At 43.0% G+C, this 16,039-nt stretch overlaps 1 protein-coding gene across 3 annotated transcripts in view; it reads right to left on the bottom strand.

Moving 5' to 3' along the window:
* TOM1L2 (target of myb1 like 2 membrane trafficking protein) overlaps positions 1 to 16,039 on the bottom strand; it is a 58,175-nt gene that overhangs the window by 41,095 nt on the left and 1,041 nt on the right. The window lies entirely within an intron of this gene.

Here is a 16,039-nt window from a genome sequence, read left to right as displayed (position 1 = left end):
CGGGGCCCAGGAGCCGCTGTCTGACATGGGGACGTGACACCCTCAGTGAGACCATCCCAAAATGTCCCTCAGAAACAAGATGCTATCGGTTCCCACCGCGTTTCCCAAATTAAAGCGTAAATGTTCTGGTAGAAGGAAAGAATCTGGCACCTCACGCTGCAGACCTCGGATGCCGCGTATGCACATGCAAGTGTTTGTTTATCTCCAGCCTGCGAGGAACAGGAGAAAAACTTGTGCTGTATTTTCATTCGCACCTTCCCTCCGAGTTCTAACTCTTGTGGCCGCGTTTCCACGCTCTGCCAAACGGCAATATCAGTATTTCCCTGCTCACACTGGAATCCTGTGCATTTTCTGGCATTTCGAAGGCGCTGTTCAGTATGGTAAGGTTTTGAGTGTAAACAGTTTCAGTGCACACCCTTCCCGAGCAACCCGCTCCAACCCAAGAGATGTCACCACAGGGAAATCATGTCACAAATGCCTGCGTAACCTTGATAAACAGGTTGTGCAGGGCAGGACAGGAATGCTCTTTTAAATGCAGAGGAAAAACAAAACAAAACAAAACAAAACAGAAGAACCTTTCCCACCCATCTTAAACCCAGTTCCAAACTCACCTAACAAAGAAAAGCTAAATCTGGTTGTCCTCGAGAAGCTGCTCTCACAGCCCTTTCCTGGCCATTCTACTTGTGCTTCAAAGTGACGGTTCAATGTTGATGACACTCTTAAAATGTGACTTTGTTCACATACAGGTGAAATGAAGCAGAACTCCTCACTCTTCCCTGCTTCCTCCTTCCAATTCTCATCTCTGACCATTACACTGAACCTACCGAGACGGCCTGAAGATCTTCATCGGGGTGGTGGCTGCACGGGTTGAAGTCTGTGCGATATTTAACTCAGATACCATTTGCATGTTTATGCAGCCGACACTGAAAAACTGGCTGCTGGAAGCATTGAGAAGATCTACTCTAGCTAAATGATGACAGCAGGGTAAAAAAATCCCTCAAAAAGGTCTAGCTATAAGTACCGATAAACGATTGTGATGCCGTGTAATGTTCTTGGAAGAAAAGGCAAAAGTGGAAATTAAATGTTGCACTAGGTAGAAATCACATCACATGAAAGTGGGAGAAGTGGGCTGTTTTCTGTCTGAATACCAGAATCTCGTGAATGAACAGATTTTTGTGTTCAGAGAAATCACAGTTTTCTCTCTTGGGACTTCCTAGATGTTGCTTCAGAGACCTTCGATTCATACGTTTGGGAAGAATTATGCATGAAAAAATTACCTTCTGTTTATGCAAGAAGCATGCCCACCAATGCACCGCATTAGAGAGATCCGAAAGCCAGAAAGTTCCAATTCCATTTGTCCCCTCTCCATAAAATATCTTCTTTTTTTTTCTTTCTTTTTGCTTGGCAGTTCAGAAGATGGTGGATCTTAGATCTTTGTCTTGCCTCTTCACAGTCCACCTGCCCACCAGCTGTGCTCCAAGATTGAAATCACCAAATCAAACAGTCGGATGTGTAACATTGCACTCCGTGTAATGTGTGACAGGGAACAGAAGCAGCCGCAGCCTTAGCAGGTTTTTACTCCCATCCTGCTGGTCCCACTGGTCCCACTCCCGTCGGCTCAGCGCAGCTCTCTCAAGGGCTACCAGCTGAGCTCAAATGCAAAATGCTTTTATAGAATGCACAAAAGTCTTTCAGGAAAAAAAGAAATAAATTGTTTTGCAAGGCAGTACAAGAGAGCTCACAGGGGAAGATGAGCTATTGAATGAGGTGGTAACATCTCTCCTCTGAGCTGTAGCTTATAGAATTGCTTTGCTGTAAAGCATCATTACGTTTTGTGACAGTGACTATCTCTCTTAGATTCAAGAAACCATCAATGACCTGCACAGCACCGTCAATAAGACCTGGGGAAAGACCATACCGAGGCCAGGGAAACATATTTCAGCTGCCCAAGCAAAGACTAAAGATCCTCAGCATTTGCATGGCTGATGCGTTCAAGACACCTCACTTGGAAGACAAAGATACACCAGAATAACACACTTGGATACTCCTGGTCTGTTCTTGCATTCTCTACATTTGCTGTTAGAAAGACAGTCACGGACACTTAGACATTATGGCAACCAACAGGAGGCTTTTTCCTCTTTATCAAAACACTGCTATTAAAAAATAAATGTGACTCATTCAAAATTCAAGATCAAAACTCAACTCTGAAGTGACTTACTCATAAAAGCCTGCCAGTTTCTTTGTTAGAAAGCACAGCTCCAATAGCATTTTTCAATTAGCCACCTCACTGCTCCAAGTCCTTTTTCTACATTCCTTATTTCACACTGCTCTGAAAATGCTGAGCTTCACACTTCCAAAGAAAAAGCCAGTCAGCTAGAACAAACGGGCTCAATGTGAACGGCAAGGCAGCACAGAAAAATGGGATTTGGGTTGTACTGCTGCAGCACCCGTCATCCACTTCGACCGGCGTGATTTTTCAATTGATTTTAGCCATGCTTACATAGAAACTCTTTGGGATGAAGTCATCTGTCCTTCACTCATTTTGCCTAATTTTCTGGGGCTGAATACGTGAATAATCATAGTTTATAATGACTGAGGAGTCTACGTTAAAATAAAATAACAAGCGAAGCTGTGGACATGCATATGTGCAATCATCATGAGTATTTCGCTTGAACGCTGTTTGAAGGCACAGCGGTAAACTGGGAACTGTCATTTTCTCCAATTAACTTTCAGGTTTTCTTCTTTTTGAGGCTGCCGCCCAAATGCCAAACTTCAAACCTGCCTTCCCAATCACACTTACCTGCAATCATGAATATGTAATATGCAATTACTGTGCCTTTTTAAACACCACATGGTATTCACAGTTATGCTACAACATTCCAGTAATTTAGAGATGCTACAAAAAAGACATTGCCCAACATCTCCCACAGATTCAGCCTCTCAGGAGTGGGAAACCACAGCTGATTAACTGAGCACAGCTGTGCAGCCAAACAGGGCAAGGTGAGTGGCTTAATACATATTAAACAAATATTAACAGCTGTATAACGAAGAAAATTTTTCTTTCAAACTCAGATCAGAGCTTCACCTGAACAAGAAGAAAAACAAATCAGAAATCCTAATAATAATATCAGATTAGGCAAAAGAGCATATCAGCCTGACTCCGTCTATCACATCTTGTAGGTCCTGATGCATTTGCAGGTTGTAAAACCAGACAGACCTTCCAGTATTACATGATTTTATTGTACAGAAATGGCCCAATGGGGCAACCTATTCCAGGCACTTTCTGTACTCGGATGTCATTCATCTCGGGCACAAATGACGGTTTAGTCATAGCCCTTAAAAGCATTTGGAATCCGGATCCCAAGCAGAACGGTGTGTTTCTATACAATAAAGACTTCTGTTATGAATCTTCCCACTGAAGTTCCCCCATCAGCAGAAATTGTTGCTGCTGACAGCACGTTCTGCTGAATGACGTGTGTCTAAGTCGCTCTTTCAAAACAGACAGCAGAAAGAGGCTACTGCTTCTTTAAAAAAGTGAAATCCCTCCGACTTCTTTATTCCACACAGCTTTAAAAACAAAACACAAAACCCAGCCTTCCTCCTCAGTACGGTACACTCATTAAAGCTAACACGTCGACCCACGTACCGTATATAGCTGTCCTTCAGAGCCAGGTCACACCGCAGCAGCTCCCAGCTCAAAGTGTTTGCGTAATTCAGAGGCACTTTTCCCTAAAACCACCCTAATCTCAGCCTGCACCGCACGTTTCTTCACCTCTCCCAGCAGTGGCCTTGGCCACGTTCCCATCTCGCTGCGAACCCACGATATTCAAAGTACGGTGTGACTCCACAATTGACAAACAAGGACCTGCTCACGTCAGAAATCAATGCGCTAAAGCCTTCAATCAGAAATGTCAAAGCAGTTTTAAAATATATGTCCTGTATTAACGGATTTTAATGGATTTGAATGGAGATGTTTACTATGTGATTTACTGTAGGGGAGTGAGAAATCAATGTTCCTTTATGACATGTCACATCTCATGCAGAATGTCCCCCCGTACTGTTGTACCAGTGGAGATGATGGCTCGACACGTTGCAGACATCTTTGATGTAGTCTCATATTATCACACTCTGAGCATCCACCTTTCTTCTCTAGATAAGAGGCATGAAAGTATCAATTAAAACCTTCTGGGCAACAAGACACTCTCCCTCAGATTAGATTTCCGAATTAGACTGTGACTGCTATGACTTGTCCATATGACTCTATTTGTTTAAACAGGTCACTGTGTTGGGATCATTACCCAAATCTCCTCCTCCTTTGACCAGGGTAAAGCAGAATACCAAATCCTACATTTAGTCATTTCCACAGGCAGAACATGGATTGTAGCCTACTACTTGCCAAAGAGTTTTTATATTGTTTTAATTTCTCCAAGGAATTTGGATTGGAGGCACTACCTTGTTTCTTAATTGGGGCTACTAGTTCCTTAAATGAGACTCTCAGGTATTAAAATACTGACATACTGGATGAATGATACCTGTTCATCAACCCTAGCAATGCAAAAATTCTTAACAGCTGAGTCTTTGGCTCTTCCCCACTCCCAAAAAAAAAGCCCAGACAAAAAAACTAGCTAAAGAAGCTGAAAAAATAGTCTTTTTCCAAAGACCCTTTATAGCTGAGAAGGTTTTTCTCACCAGAAAGACAACTCACAACAGACAACACCAATATTCCAAAAAAGCTCTTAAGCAGCTGCCTAATGCACATACATGAATCTGTCCTAATGCCGCAAAACAATTGCTTAAAAAAAAAAAAAGAAGAGCGGAGTCCATTCATTTTATCAGCCTTAACTTAAAAATCTGAGAGAACGGGCAGCTGAAAGTAGTGATTTATTTCTCAACTTCTTTGTTAACACGGATGCCTACAGGCTCTATTACAGTGGGTTTGTTATTTTGAAGAGTCACCCAGTATGACAGTTCCTTGAATAAACTGTTGCGAATCACTTTTTGAAACATTTCCTCAAACATGCAGAAAAAAAAATACCATCATACAAAGTGGAAAAATGTATTTGACCAGTAAGATACTACCAGGAGGTAAGAGAAAGAGGAATATTCTAAGCAACCAGATGCAGTTTTACCTCCCAGAACTGCAGGCAGAACAGTATTATCATTTGATAGCCCAGCTGCATAAAATGTCACAAGCACCATCAAGAGCAAGAAGGTGCCCTGATCGGTGACCAGTCGTCCCGTTCAGGATTTCAACAGCTACCAGTAATTACAGGTGAGACTGAAAAAATGTCTTTATGAAAAGTTATGGATGATCAGTGTGTCAGTGAGCTATATTTGAAATCTATCAGCTCTTGATGGCTAATTTTGTACTACACGAGTAAAGCAAGTTCTAATAACTCACTTGGGACCTCACTTCGGTACTTACAAGCTACGTGCTTTTCATATTCATAAAACAAAACTAATTGCCTTTCATGGATGAAATGTTCTAAGAATTTTTAATCCACGTCAGCTGTAAACTCGAAAAATCCATCCCTGTATATTTAAAAGTCCCCCTCCCACTCACTCACTTGAAACATGTTGTTTGCTGCAAACAAACTATAAGGCAAAGATGATCCGTCAGGCTCCTACATTAGTATTATTTATATTATTTTTGTGCAGGTTACTCCTAAAGTCAATTGCCCACATTCTCACATGCTTAAAATAAACTGAAAACACTAATTACATTTAGCGAGGGGAAAAAGAGGCAAAAATCTTTCGTTCCTACAAAGCAAGCAGTTACAAGAACAAGCTTTACTCTTTAGCTGAGCATCCTACAGCAGATTTTTAAGTAAACATTCATACCCGATCATTAAAATGTGTTACAAATGAACTGAAATGACTCTTGCAGCAACTATTTCATGTGCATGTTCCCACACCCAGCTCTCCTGTGTATCTCCAGCCATGGAGGTGAGGGCTGTGTCCCTGGAAAATGATGATTATCCCATCCGTAGAAAAGCAAACAGAGAGGAGTCTGCAGCTTCGGAGGGCTGACAGCTCACATTTTCTAGGGCGAAATGCTTGCGTTTGCTTTTCAATTTTGCAGCCTTCCCTCCAGGTCTGTGCAGGAGGCACCCAGCTCCCACCCCATTCAAATTCTCCAATATCTCCGTGGCTGGAAGATCGGTGTCTGGAACACACTCGGCGTTTTCACCTGGGGAAGAGGGGAACAGGAATCACGTTTGCCAAGGTTGCTGGCACTGAAGGGCTCTGCTGCTGCCCATTCCAACACGCCAAGCTTGCTATGCCTGCAAAAGCTTAGTGGCTAAACCCTTCCAAAACCTGAGTGCAAATTGGGCAACAATCATAACAAGATACATGTGTGCAATTCCACCTTGTACGCGCTGAGAAATGCGGATTTCTCAGTCTCCAATAACCCTACTAAAAATTCCACTCTGTTTCTACAGCCCTGTTTCTCATGTGCCGCTGCTGTAGCTAAGCCTGAAAAAAGACTGATAAATAGAAAATGTAAATACCAGAAGTTTAGACCAAGTATGCAAAGGCCTATTTCTGAGACTGTCATTTTAATGTTCCCATAAGTCCCCATTCACCAACTTGTGCTATCTAGTCACACGACTTCATAAATTCTTCAGGTTAGGAACTGTCCCAACATGTTTCATGTTCCACTGCAGTCACATTTGATACTACTAGTGTAATAAAATTAAAAACAATGTAAATGTATCAGGGGGCTGCAGCATACTTTTGGAAAATAACGATATTGGTCCTTGGACAGTTAAAATTCTAACTAGGACACAGATTTTGAGCATGGCTCACAAACAGTTTGGCTTATTTACCATGTGCAGCAGGGAAGCAAACCCGAGGAAATGAAAAGGGCTGATCTAGTGTGTTCTGCAAACTGCAGGGTGGGGATGGCAAGGTAACGTCCCCAACGGGAACACATACGATCTTCTGGAATCTACAGAGAACCAGCTCTCCCGTCTTTGCTGCTTACAGCTTGTTAATCAGCAACACAGAAGTGAATCTACCGAACAACAAATATAAAACCTACTGAAGCCTCTTCGGCAGTGTGACGCTGATATGTGTTAGTGTTACTGTTCCTGCTTGGGAAAGCACCAGCCTGGTCCCGGTCACTGGTGGAGCTCAGTGACCAAGCTCCACCCGCTCCGGTTGAGGTTATGCCTCTCCTGGGTATCCCCTTATGTTTCAGGGTGAATCAACACTCTCTGAGCTTCTTTTGGGTTTCATGTCCACGTGCACTGTGCACATCCTTCCTCTGAGCCCAGCAGCAGCTTCCCAAGCAACCAGCAAAGCCTTTCAGAGAAGGGAACGGAGCTGGGGAAGGGGCTGGAGCACAAGGGTGATGGGAGCGGCTGAGGGAGCTGGGGGTTCAGCTGGAGAACAGGAGCTGAGGGGAGACCTTCTGATCTCTGACCTGCCTGAAAGGAGCTTGGAGCCAGGGGGGGTCGGGCTCTGCTCCCCAGGAACAAGCGCCAGGACCAGAGGAAACGGCCTCAAGTTGTGCCAGGGGAGGTTGAGGTTGGATATTAGGAAAAAATTATTCACGGAAAGGGCTGTTGGGCATTGGAACAGGCTGCCCAGGGCAGTGGTGGAGTCACCATCCCTGGAGGGGTTTAAAAAGCATTTAGACAAGGTTCTTAGGGACATGGTTTAGTGCTAGAGTTAGGTTAGGTTATGGTTGGACTAGATGATCCTGAGGGTCTCTTCCAACTGAAATGATTCTATGGATTTCTTCCCGGAAAGCGCTGTCGGGCACTGGAACAGGCTGCCCAGGGCAGTGGTGGAGTCACCATCCCTGGAGGGGTTGGACAGACGGAGATGAGGTTCTCAGGGACATGGGGCAGCGCCAGGGGTGGGGTAATGGGTGGACTTGATGATCTTGAGGGTCTTTTCCAAGCAAAATGATTCTGTGATTCTATAATGATGCTTTTCATGAAAGAGTGCTTTTCGGAGGTGCAAAGCCGGTCTGAGCCAGGCTCCACCATTTGAGCCCTTTCCTGGTGGTCATCAACAGCCTGGAGACGATTCTTCAAGCCAGGTCCGCTTTAAAGGATGCTACACGTGAAATATCTCATTAGCTGCAGCAAGACCCAAGGCTGATACCCTTTAAAGAACCTGGCTGGAAACAGGATTTTTCATTACTCACTGGCTATGCCAAGTCACTGGCATAGATGGGGATTTTCAAGGCAATTTTAATTATAGTAGATAAAACCCACACATGATCAAGCTGCAGTGTCAGAAAACCACTAGAACTGAACACTGACCCATTTGGGTTGTTTGCTGAACTTTAATCACTTTCCAAGTCTGACAGCTGCTCAAACTTAATTGCTCATTACGCTTGTAAATAAAAACTGATCTCACTCTCTGATTAGCCGACCATCTTATAGTTGCCATAACAACTTCTTGTCTAATAAGTGATTTCGGATTTACCATTATTTGTACTGGCAGAAAATTTCACAAAGGTCTGGGATCACTCTTTTCACTAAAATACCCTTCTAATTAGAAGAATCGAAAATCAGTAGAGAAAGGGCAGCTCAAAGATAATGAAAAAACAAGCTATTTACTACAACAGCTTAAACATAAGGGTACCCCAAAACCAAATATATGCTGGAGCCTGCTTAACCCCTTCCTTTCCCTACCAATCATCATTTTATCATATCTACAGCCCATAACAACTGCTCAGAAAAATACCAGACAGCATTCAGGTCATAACTGGTCACAATGTGGAGACCGATTCCAGGATTCCCTCCAGATGAAATATTCCAGTAAAGTTTGCATGTCTTCTCTCTTAATCTTATATTAGGAACCAATTAACTAGTTATGTTCCTTAACACCATTAACTGACAGCAGCGCTTTCTGGTGAACACTGGAGAGTTCAGATTCTCGACAGCTTCATATGAAAGAGGGAAAAGCATTTGCATTGAGCCCAATGTCCTTTACATCAACTGCAATGAAAGATGTTTTGGAAGGAAGAGCTACAATACAGTATCTCATCTCTGGATCACCTCAGTCAAAAACTCACTTTAGAAAATATCCCTATTCTAATAAGTATTTGGTCATCACAGCTTAAGTAAAATACCTCTACTAAAACATAGCGACATATTTGTTAGGCTGAGAAGGCAAAGCGGTGGGAAGCTGTTATATCAAGTACCGCAGGCCTGTAGGTCTAGTGCAGCATAAAGACCTTGCAAAATTTGCTCGCAAAGCTGCTGAAGCTTGCGATTTGTTTAATCTGCTCGAGGTAGCTTTTTGTGCATATACGCAAGAAAGGACGCCCTTTTCCTTCCAAAAGGAAAATAAATACAGAAAGCTATAACTGAGACAAAATTAAAGTTAAAAAAAAAAAAAAGGTCAGGAAATACCAGATTTTTACAAGTAAGATTTTCTGCAAGAAATGTGTTGGGTTTTTTTTGTGTTTTTTCTGTTGTTGTTGTTTGTTTGGGTTTTTTGTTTGTTTGTTTTATTTGGATTAAATACAAAGCTGGTTACACTTCTTGCAGTAGATGTATCCCATGAAAATATGGAGCATGCAACTTGTCCCAGTTAACAGTATCTGCAACATTTCTGACCACATTTGGGATGTAACAAAGTCTTTCTTTCCTTAAGAATAAGAAACCAATGCTCTGCAAAATTCCCGGGTTTCAAACACAGTTTATAACACCAACCCGTGCCTTCTCTTTGTGGACTTTTTCTTTGATCTGGATTTGAACAAAGAATTTCTTCCCAAAGTAATCTAACCCAGAAGGCTCCTGAGGACCAGCTGGGGAACAGACTGGCTCGCTCTCAAAGAGCAAGCAGGCTGACGAACTAAACAAACTATTCAACAGGTTTCTCCTGAAAATCTTCTCATTTTTGAGTCTCCTGATGCTTCTGAGGCTACGTTGCAAACACTGAGCTGCCAAAGGGTTTCTGTGAACCGAGAGATATAGAAGCACAAGTAAATAGTCCGTACGTGGCCGTGCCAGGAATTACCCGAACACAGACAGGGTATATAGATACATGGACTTATTTTCTTCCCTAATCCTTGGTTTTGAAATGAGTTACTACATTATGGGGCCCACCTCATAATTCTGGCAGGTACAGAAAAATCCTAGAGAATATATTTAAATTTAAAGACATTGCTGTCAATAATAGACTGGCTGAATTTATTTGCATCTCCCCTTCTTCAGCCATAGGAAAAGTACCTACAGCTTGGAAGATCTGGCTCCATAAATTAGGTGAAGACCTGCTCCTAAGGGAAGAGAGACCAGGCTGTAGCAAAGCCTTTAGACCCGCATCTTTTGTGCTCAAGAATCATCAGTTTTAAGAGAGCCCTTTCCCATTGACGATAACTGAAACTAGTAAAACAGTTGTGAGCAGTCAGCAGAATGACCAAGCAAAAGGCTCGTCTATTCATTCTAGATGGGATTTTTATACTCCGCAATAAGTTTATTTTGTGTAGAAAACTAGTAATTCCCCAGGTGGGTGCAAATGAGAAAATGGAAAACTAGTTCTGGGTGATCATATGGAGGCAAAACTGCGTTACACAGGCTGGATTTTGGGGTCACTTACTGACTTCTTGGGGCTCTAACAATGCTTCTTTCTCCCCTGTGTTCTCCAAACATTTATGCTTTTTATCACCTCTACCTTGCACGGGTTTTTAAACCAAAATGCAAAGTGTGAAATTGTTGACCCGGAGTCAACTATGAGATATCAGACAAGGAGAGGGGTTGCCAGGCCAGCCCTGAGAGCACCAGCCCTGCGGGTACCAGGCAGCATCCTCCTCCCCCAGGGAAAAATCATCGATATTTTACACCAACTGCTGCTGTTCCTCCACTGACCGTGATCACCGAGGATACCACCCAATGCCTTGATCACCTTCAAAGAGTGCTTAATTAAAAATCCAATGTCATTTACAAAATCAAAGGAAAGTCTGACTGATTTAAAAGTGGTTTTAATGTAACTAACAAAAACACACAATAGGGGTTTTCTTTTGGTGAAAATTGTTTTGGACGAAATTTGGAATCAGTTGGAAGCATCTGTGGGGATTTTCTAACTGTATTTTTAGTCAAGCATATTTTAAATCTGCAGTTTTAAAAGCTGCCAAGTACATGAACAGAGCAGTATCGAACTGGGAACGAGCTGTCCTCACACTGCAACCCCTCACATATAGATTTCTATTAGAAGCATATGGAATGTACATTTAAGTATACTGTACTGGAAGAGATAAAACTGCGCTACCCAAAAATACAAGCTATAATACCTTCATGAACTACAATCTGCTTTTGTGCCTATAAAATAAATCCAGTCTTAGAAACTTGGTATTAAATGGTATTATACTAATTATCCAGCTTCACACGTAGTTTCTGCAAGTTGCCAGATTCATGACTCAGTATTTATTTGCTCCTTTAAAAGCAAAGATATCCATTTTCATATTTCATGGAGATCTTTCCTAAAACATAATCCATTGTCATGAAGTGAAAGCAGATCCAAATAATCTTATAAAACTAAAAGCATTTTATCAGTCCCTCTTTTGCATGATTAGCACAATTCTAGATGCACAGTATGGGAGCTGGAATTTAAATGACTGACCAGCTCCAGAAGTAACTATAAATGTACCTAAACTCTGAGGAAAGCACTTTCTGTGCCCTCTTCACTGTGGGAAAAGACAAAATTCATTTTTTTGATGCTGTTGGGCATCTGATAGCAAGAAAAGTTCCTGCTACCATGTACTGAGAAAAGCCTCCCTTAGAACGGGACACAATACTTCAGTGGTTATGCATAAATGCAAGTGTCTTTCTTAGGACTTTCTATTTTATTATAATGCAATTAATGAAAAGAGAGATGATTCAGACCCCAACAGCATGCTGCAAACATGTACTTTTATTTGTACCAGGTTCTAAGATTAAAGTTTGCACTTCAAACACTGACTTGTGGTGTTGGGAAAAGGTTTGTCTTAAAAAAAATTATTTACTTACAGCACAGCAAAGCAGTAAGTTGACTCTGAAGGGAACAAATTGCGTATGCGGACAAGGAAGCCCAGGTTAATTCCTCCTGCAGGATTACCATGCGCTGCTCGATATAATACCTCTCCCTATTGCTGCATGTAACCATCAACTAATTTATTTAGGAACCATTTTTATTCTAAGACACATAAAAATCTTAAGATATAGAAACCCAAAGAAAGGTCTTAAGTGCTTCTTATAGAAAGGAAAATAAAAAGGTGTTTATACAGCTCCCAAGTTGAGGCATTTTCTCATTTTAAAAAAAGAGTGGGGAACAAAACTGCAGCTCTGGAAACAGACTCTGTCCACCATATTTATTACCAATTTAACAGCCTTGAATGGAAACTGCAAGTGCTTTGATAAAAATCAATTGAAAAGCTGTCTGCCTTGCTGTTGCTTCAATAAAGTGCCTCTGTATCTTTTGCTGAAACCTTGTTTTTGTAGCCTCCTTAAACGACAATACTCTGCATTAAATCGCTGCGTGGTGCTTCCTCTGAAAACAGCCTTCAAGGCAAGTGCCCGGACTAGCAGCCTCGTTCAAACCTCCCGTCACCGACGGGGATCACGGATGCCGAACAGCATCCTCCAATCAACACCCCCACTCCCAGTCCCAACACCTTCATTTCTACTACATAGTGAAAAATCAACTTTCGCGTCTCTCGGTGTTTAACTCAGGTGCTGGAACTCTCTCCCTGTAGGTCTTTGGCTCTGAGTTAAGCTGACTTCAGCAGCTCACGCAGCCCTTACCAAAAACTGGACCTCGGTGCTCCAATCCATGGCCCCGCCAGGAGCCCATTTCACACATCGCTGCCCCGTCTCGGCCCTTCGCACCTGAGGGAGCTGGAGGGGGGCAAGACTTGGTTGGGATTCAAACAAATAAACACTCTCCTGAAGCCTTTGCAAAGTCTCTGGAGTAAAAAAAATAAAACTACAAAATGTAACTGGTTTTACTCCGTCCTCATGTGCAAGCCATATGGCCTATATCAAACAAGGAAAAAAAAAAAAGTCACCAGTACTCCACACTCTTGTAATTCAATCAGCTTTAATCACCTAAGATGTTTTCGTTAACCTACGCTAAGGGTATTTGTTCTAATAACCTTGAATAGAGTGGTGACACTTTAAAGATGGCTCCCTCGAACAAAGAAAGATAAAAATGCAATTTATGGCAGGATGTTGAATCTCAAGGTAAATTCCTGCTACTGTAAATTGCAGCTTTTTCCCCAGGCCAGTCCCTCTCCCCAGAGCAAGCAGTCTGTCTTTGCTGGTTTACTACACACCGTCCTGTAATTCTCCTCCTCACCAGTCAGGAGTATTCTCCAAAATAGTCCTCCTCTAAGGATCTAGTCTATTGTATTTACAGTTTTAACTAGAAAAAATAAACAGTTCAGTGATAAGAACTGGGCCAACACTCAATGCCACAAAGGATCTTGTCAGCCCTGGCATACTCGGCAGCCTAAGAAACCCACAGCACCAAATTCCACCTTCTAAACTCTTCCCAGCTTCCACAAAGACCTTCTCCGGTGCTGGTGGTGGCGCAACCACCCCTCAGCTGGCCGGTGTCACCAGCTGTCACCAAAAGTTCCAGGGTCCCCCTGGGCTCCAGGTCCAGCATCGTCGACGGCTGCTGGATTCACCAGGCAATGGTGAAAAGCATCAGCAGCACATATTGGATCTGGGGAACAATTTCTTCCCCAAAGGGCTGTCGGGCATTGGAACAGGCTGCCTAGGGCAGTGGTGGAGTCACCATCCCTGGAGGGGTTGGACAGACGGAGATGAGGTTCTCAGGGACATGGGGCAGTGCCAGGGGTGGGTTAATGGTTGGACTCGATGATCTTGAGAGTCTTTTTCCAATCAAAATGATTCTGTGATTCTATGATTCACATCAGCCTCCACGCACAGCCCCTGCCCAGGGACCTTCCCAAGGAGACCTGCTCGAAGCACTGGCCACCAACAAAAGTGATGTTGTGAGGGGGTAAAGGACCATGAAAACTTTTTCCAAGTTCTGCAGGATGCTGAAAAGCACCATCTGCTCACAGAGCCTTTGGGAAGTAAGGCCTTCCACACAATAGCCCTTCAAAAGCCGCGCCCTCTGCTCCAGAGGGACCTCACTAGAGATGCAAGGACAGTTCAGTGTCCACGGGTCAGTCGAAGTATTAAAAAAAAATTAAGTGAGGTTTGGAATGAGTAGCCACGGTGGACATTTAGACAGTTGCCAAAAATCAGGTAGCTTTGAGCGATGAGGAACTGGCTGCCACTGAAACCAGCACTTTAGATGCAGGAGACTCCATCCATCTCCATTACAAACCCTCCAGGCTCATCCCAGCATCACTTTCCCACATTAAGCAAAAGAGTTAACATAAAAAGCCTGTCTAGCTTCAGACATTAGCCAGATAAAGAGAAGGAGAAAAGAGAAAATCCCTTGTATTACCTCTCACAGCTCTCCCCAAACCTTTTCTGACATCTTTGTTCTTTCAGACCTGGCATTTATCTGCAGACATTGTCTGGCCCTAATTAAATCTTCATGTGAACCACTGCTACTGCCTGGCAGAGAACATGATTCTTGGTGTGCCGACGGACCTACATAATTTTCTGCACTTCTCCCTTATGGTGAGTGTTAGGCCTTGCTTGAAAACATCACAACTGTGTTCAACACAATATGTTTAAACAGAAATACAAAATTATTCTGTTTCTTTTAAAGAACGAAGAGAAACATAAGTGAAAATTATATTCCACAAGCTCATTGAAAAAAACCTGTGGAAACACTGGGCAAATAGCACTGAGAACAAGGCGTGCTTTTGTTTTACTGTTGTCTCAGAAAGGGATAACTGGCAGTGATAGAAGAAGCAGAAAAAATTTTCTTCCAAAATAAATCGGCAGCTATCTCATCCCCCAGGGATGAAAAAACATTCCTAAAGTGCAGCTGAATTTTGCATTATAAGAAGTTGCATTCTAAGCCCCTCACACACACCTAACCTTAGCTGATGAAAGCTGCTCCCTCAGAGCTTTGCGCTCGAAGCCTCCAAGTTGGGAGCAACTGCTCATTGGAAGGGAGCAAAGGGACGTAAGAGCTCCAGAGATAGAAAGGCAGAAGGCCAGAAAAGCAGATTTTACTGCTACCCCACCCCAGCAATTCTTAAGGAAGCCCCTTTAAACCACTTACTGATGCTAAAAGAAACAACATTAATAGATGAGAAATAATTGCCTTCCCTTAACAACGCTCATTGTAGATGGTTCGTCCAAGCAGCAAAGCAGCAGCTGTCCTGGCAGATGTGGTCAGATGGCCAAGCACAACAAAGCAAATGTACTTTAAAATAATCTTTAAATTTCGCTGTTCTTATTATCCTCCGACTCTTGGCACTTCTCTCCCTAAGCAGAAGAAATAAACACCCCAGATGGCTAAAGAGAAACAGCAAGCTATACATATGCTCCATATAGTCTGACAAAGCAAGAGTCCAGCCATCTTCACAGCACAGTGCGAGACTTCCCTGTTTAGGGCCTTTTAGCTCTACACGGTGGGGGGTCTCTGCACGTGTGGATGAGGCAACTACGACAAAAAAACTTATTGTTTTTGAGGCCATGACCTGGGACTCTGCAAGATTTTTCCACTTCAATTTCCAAAAACACAAGCCTTCCATCATGCCATAAATTAATGTAGAATAGCTATAGACTAGACTTAGGTATATATTATACTATATATAACCCCTAAACAAGGCATTGGAATTACTGTTGCTTATGAAACAAATCAAGGAACCTACAAGCATGGTTTTACTGGAGACGGATGGTAGTGCAAGTGCATTCAACCGAACATCGTGTTGTCCTCTGGGACCATGTGCCACGGTCCCCGCGCAGCAGGAACCCGAGCCAGACTGTCGGTCGATCCCACCGCAACGTGACAGCTCCTGTATTTCTTCAGGGCCCAAGAGAAGCAAGCGGGAGGCAATGACAGCCCACCCAACCACAGGCAAGGCAGCAAACTCTGAAGAAGTGGCATCCAGGCTTTCTCCTGTGGCCCTGGCCGTGGCAACCCAGACCAAAACCAC

This window comes from Caloenas nicobarica, chromosome 14, assembly GCF_036013445.1.
Source record: "Caloenas nicobarica isolate bCalNic1 chromosome 14, bCalNic1.hap1, whole genome shotgun sequence".
NCBI classification, from domain to species: Eukaryota; Metazoa; Chordata; class Aves; order Columbiformes; family Columbidae; genus Caloenas; species Caloenas nicobarica.
The sequence above is the reverse complement of the archived record's forward strand: the minus strand, read 5'-3'. Positions and strand labels throughout refer to the sequence as shown.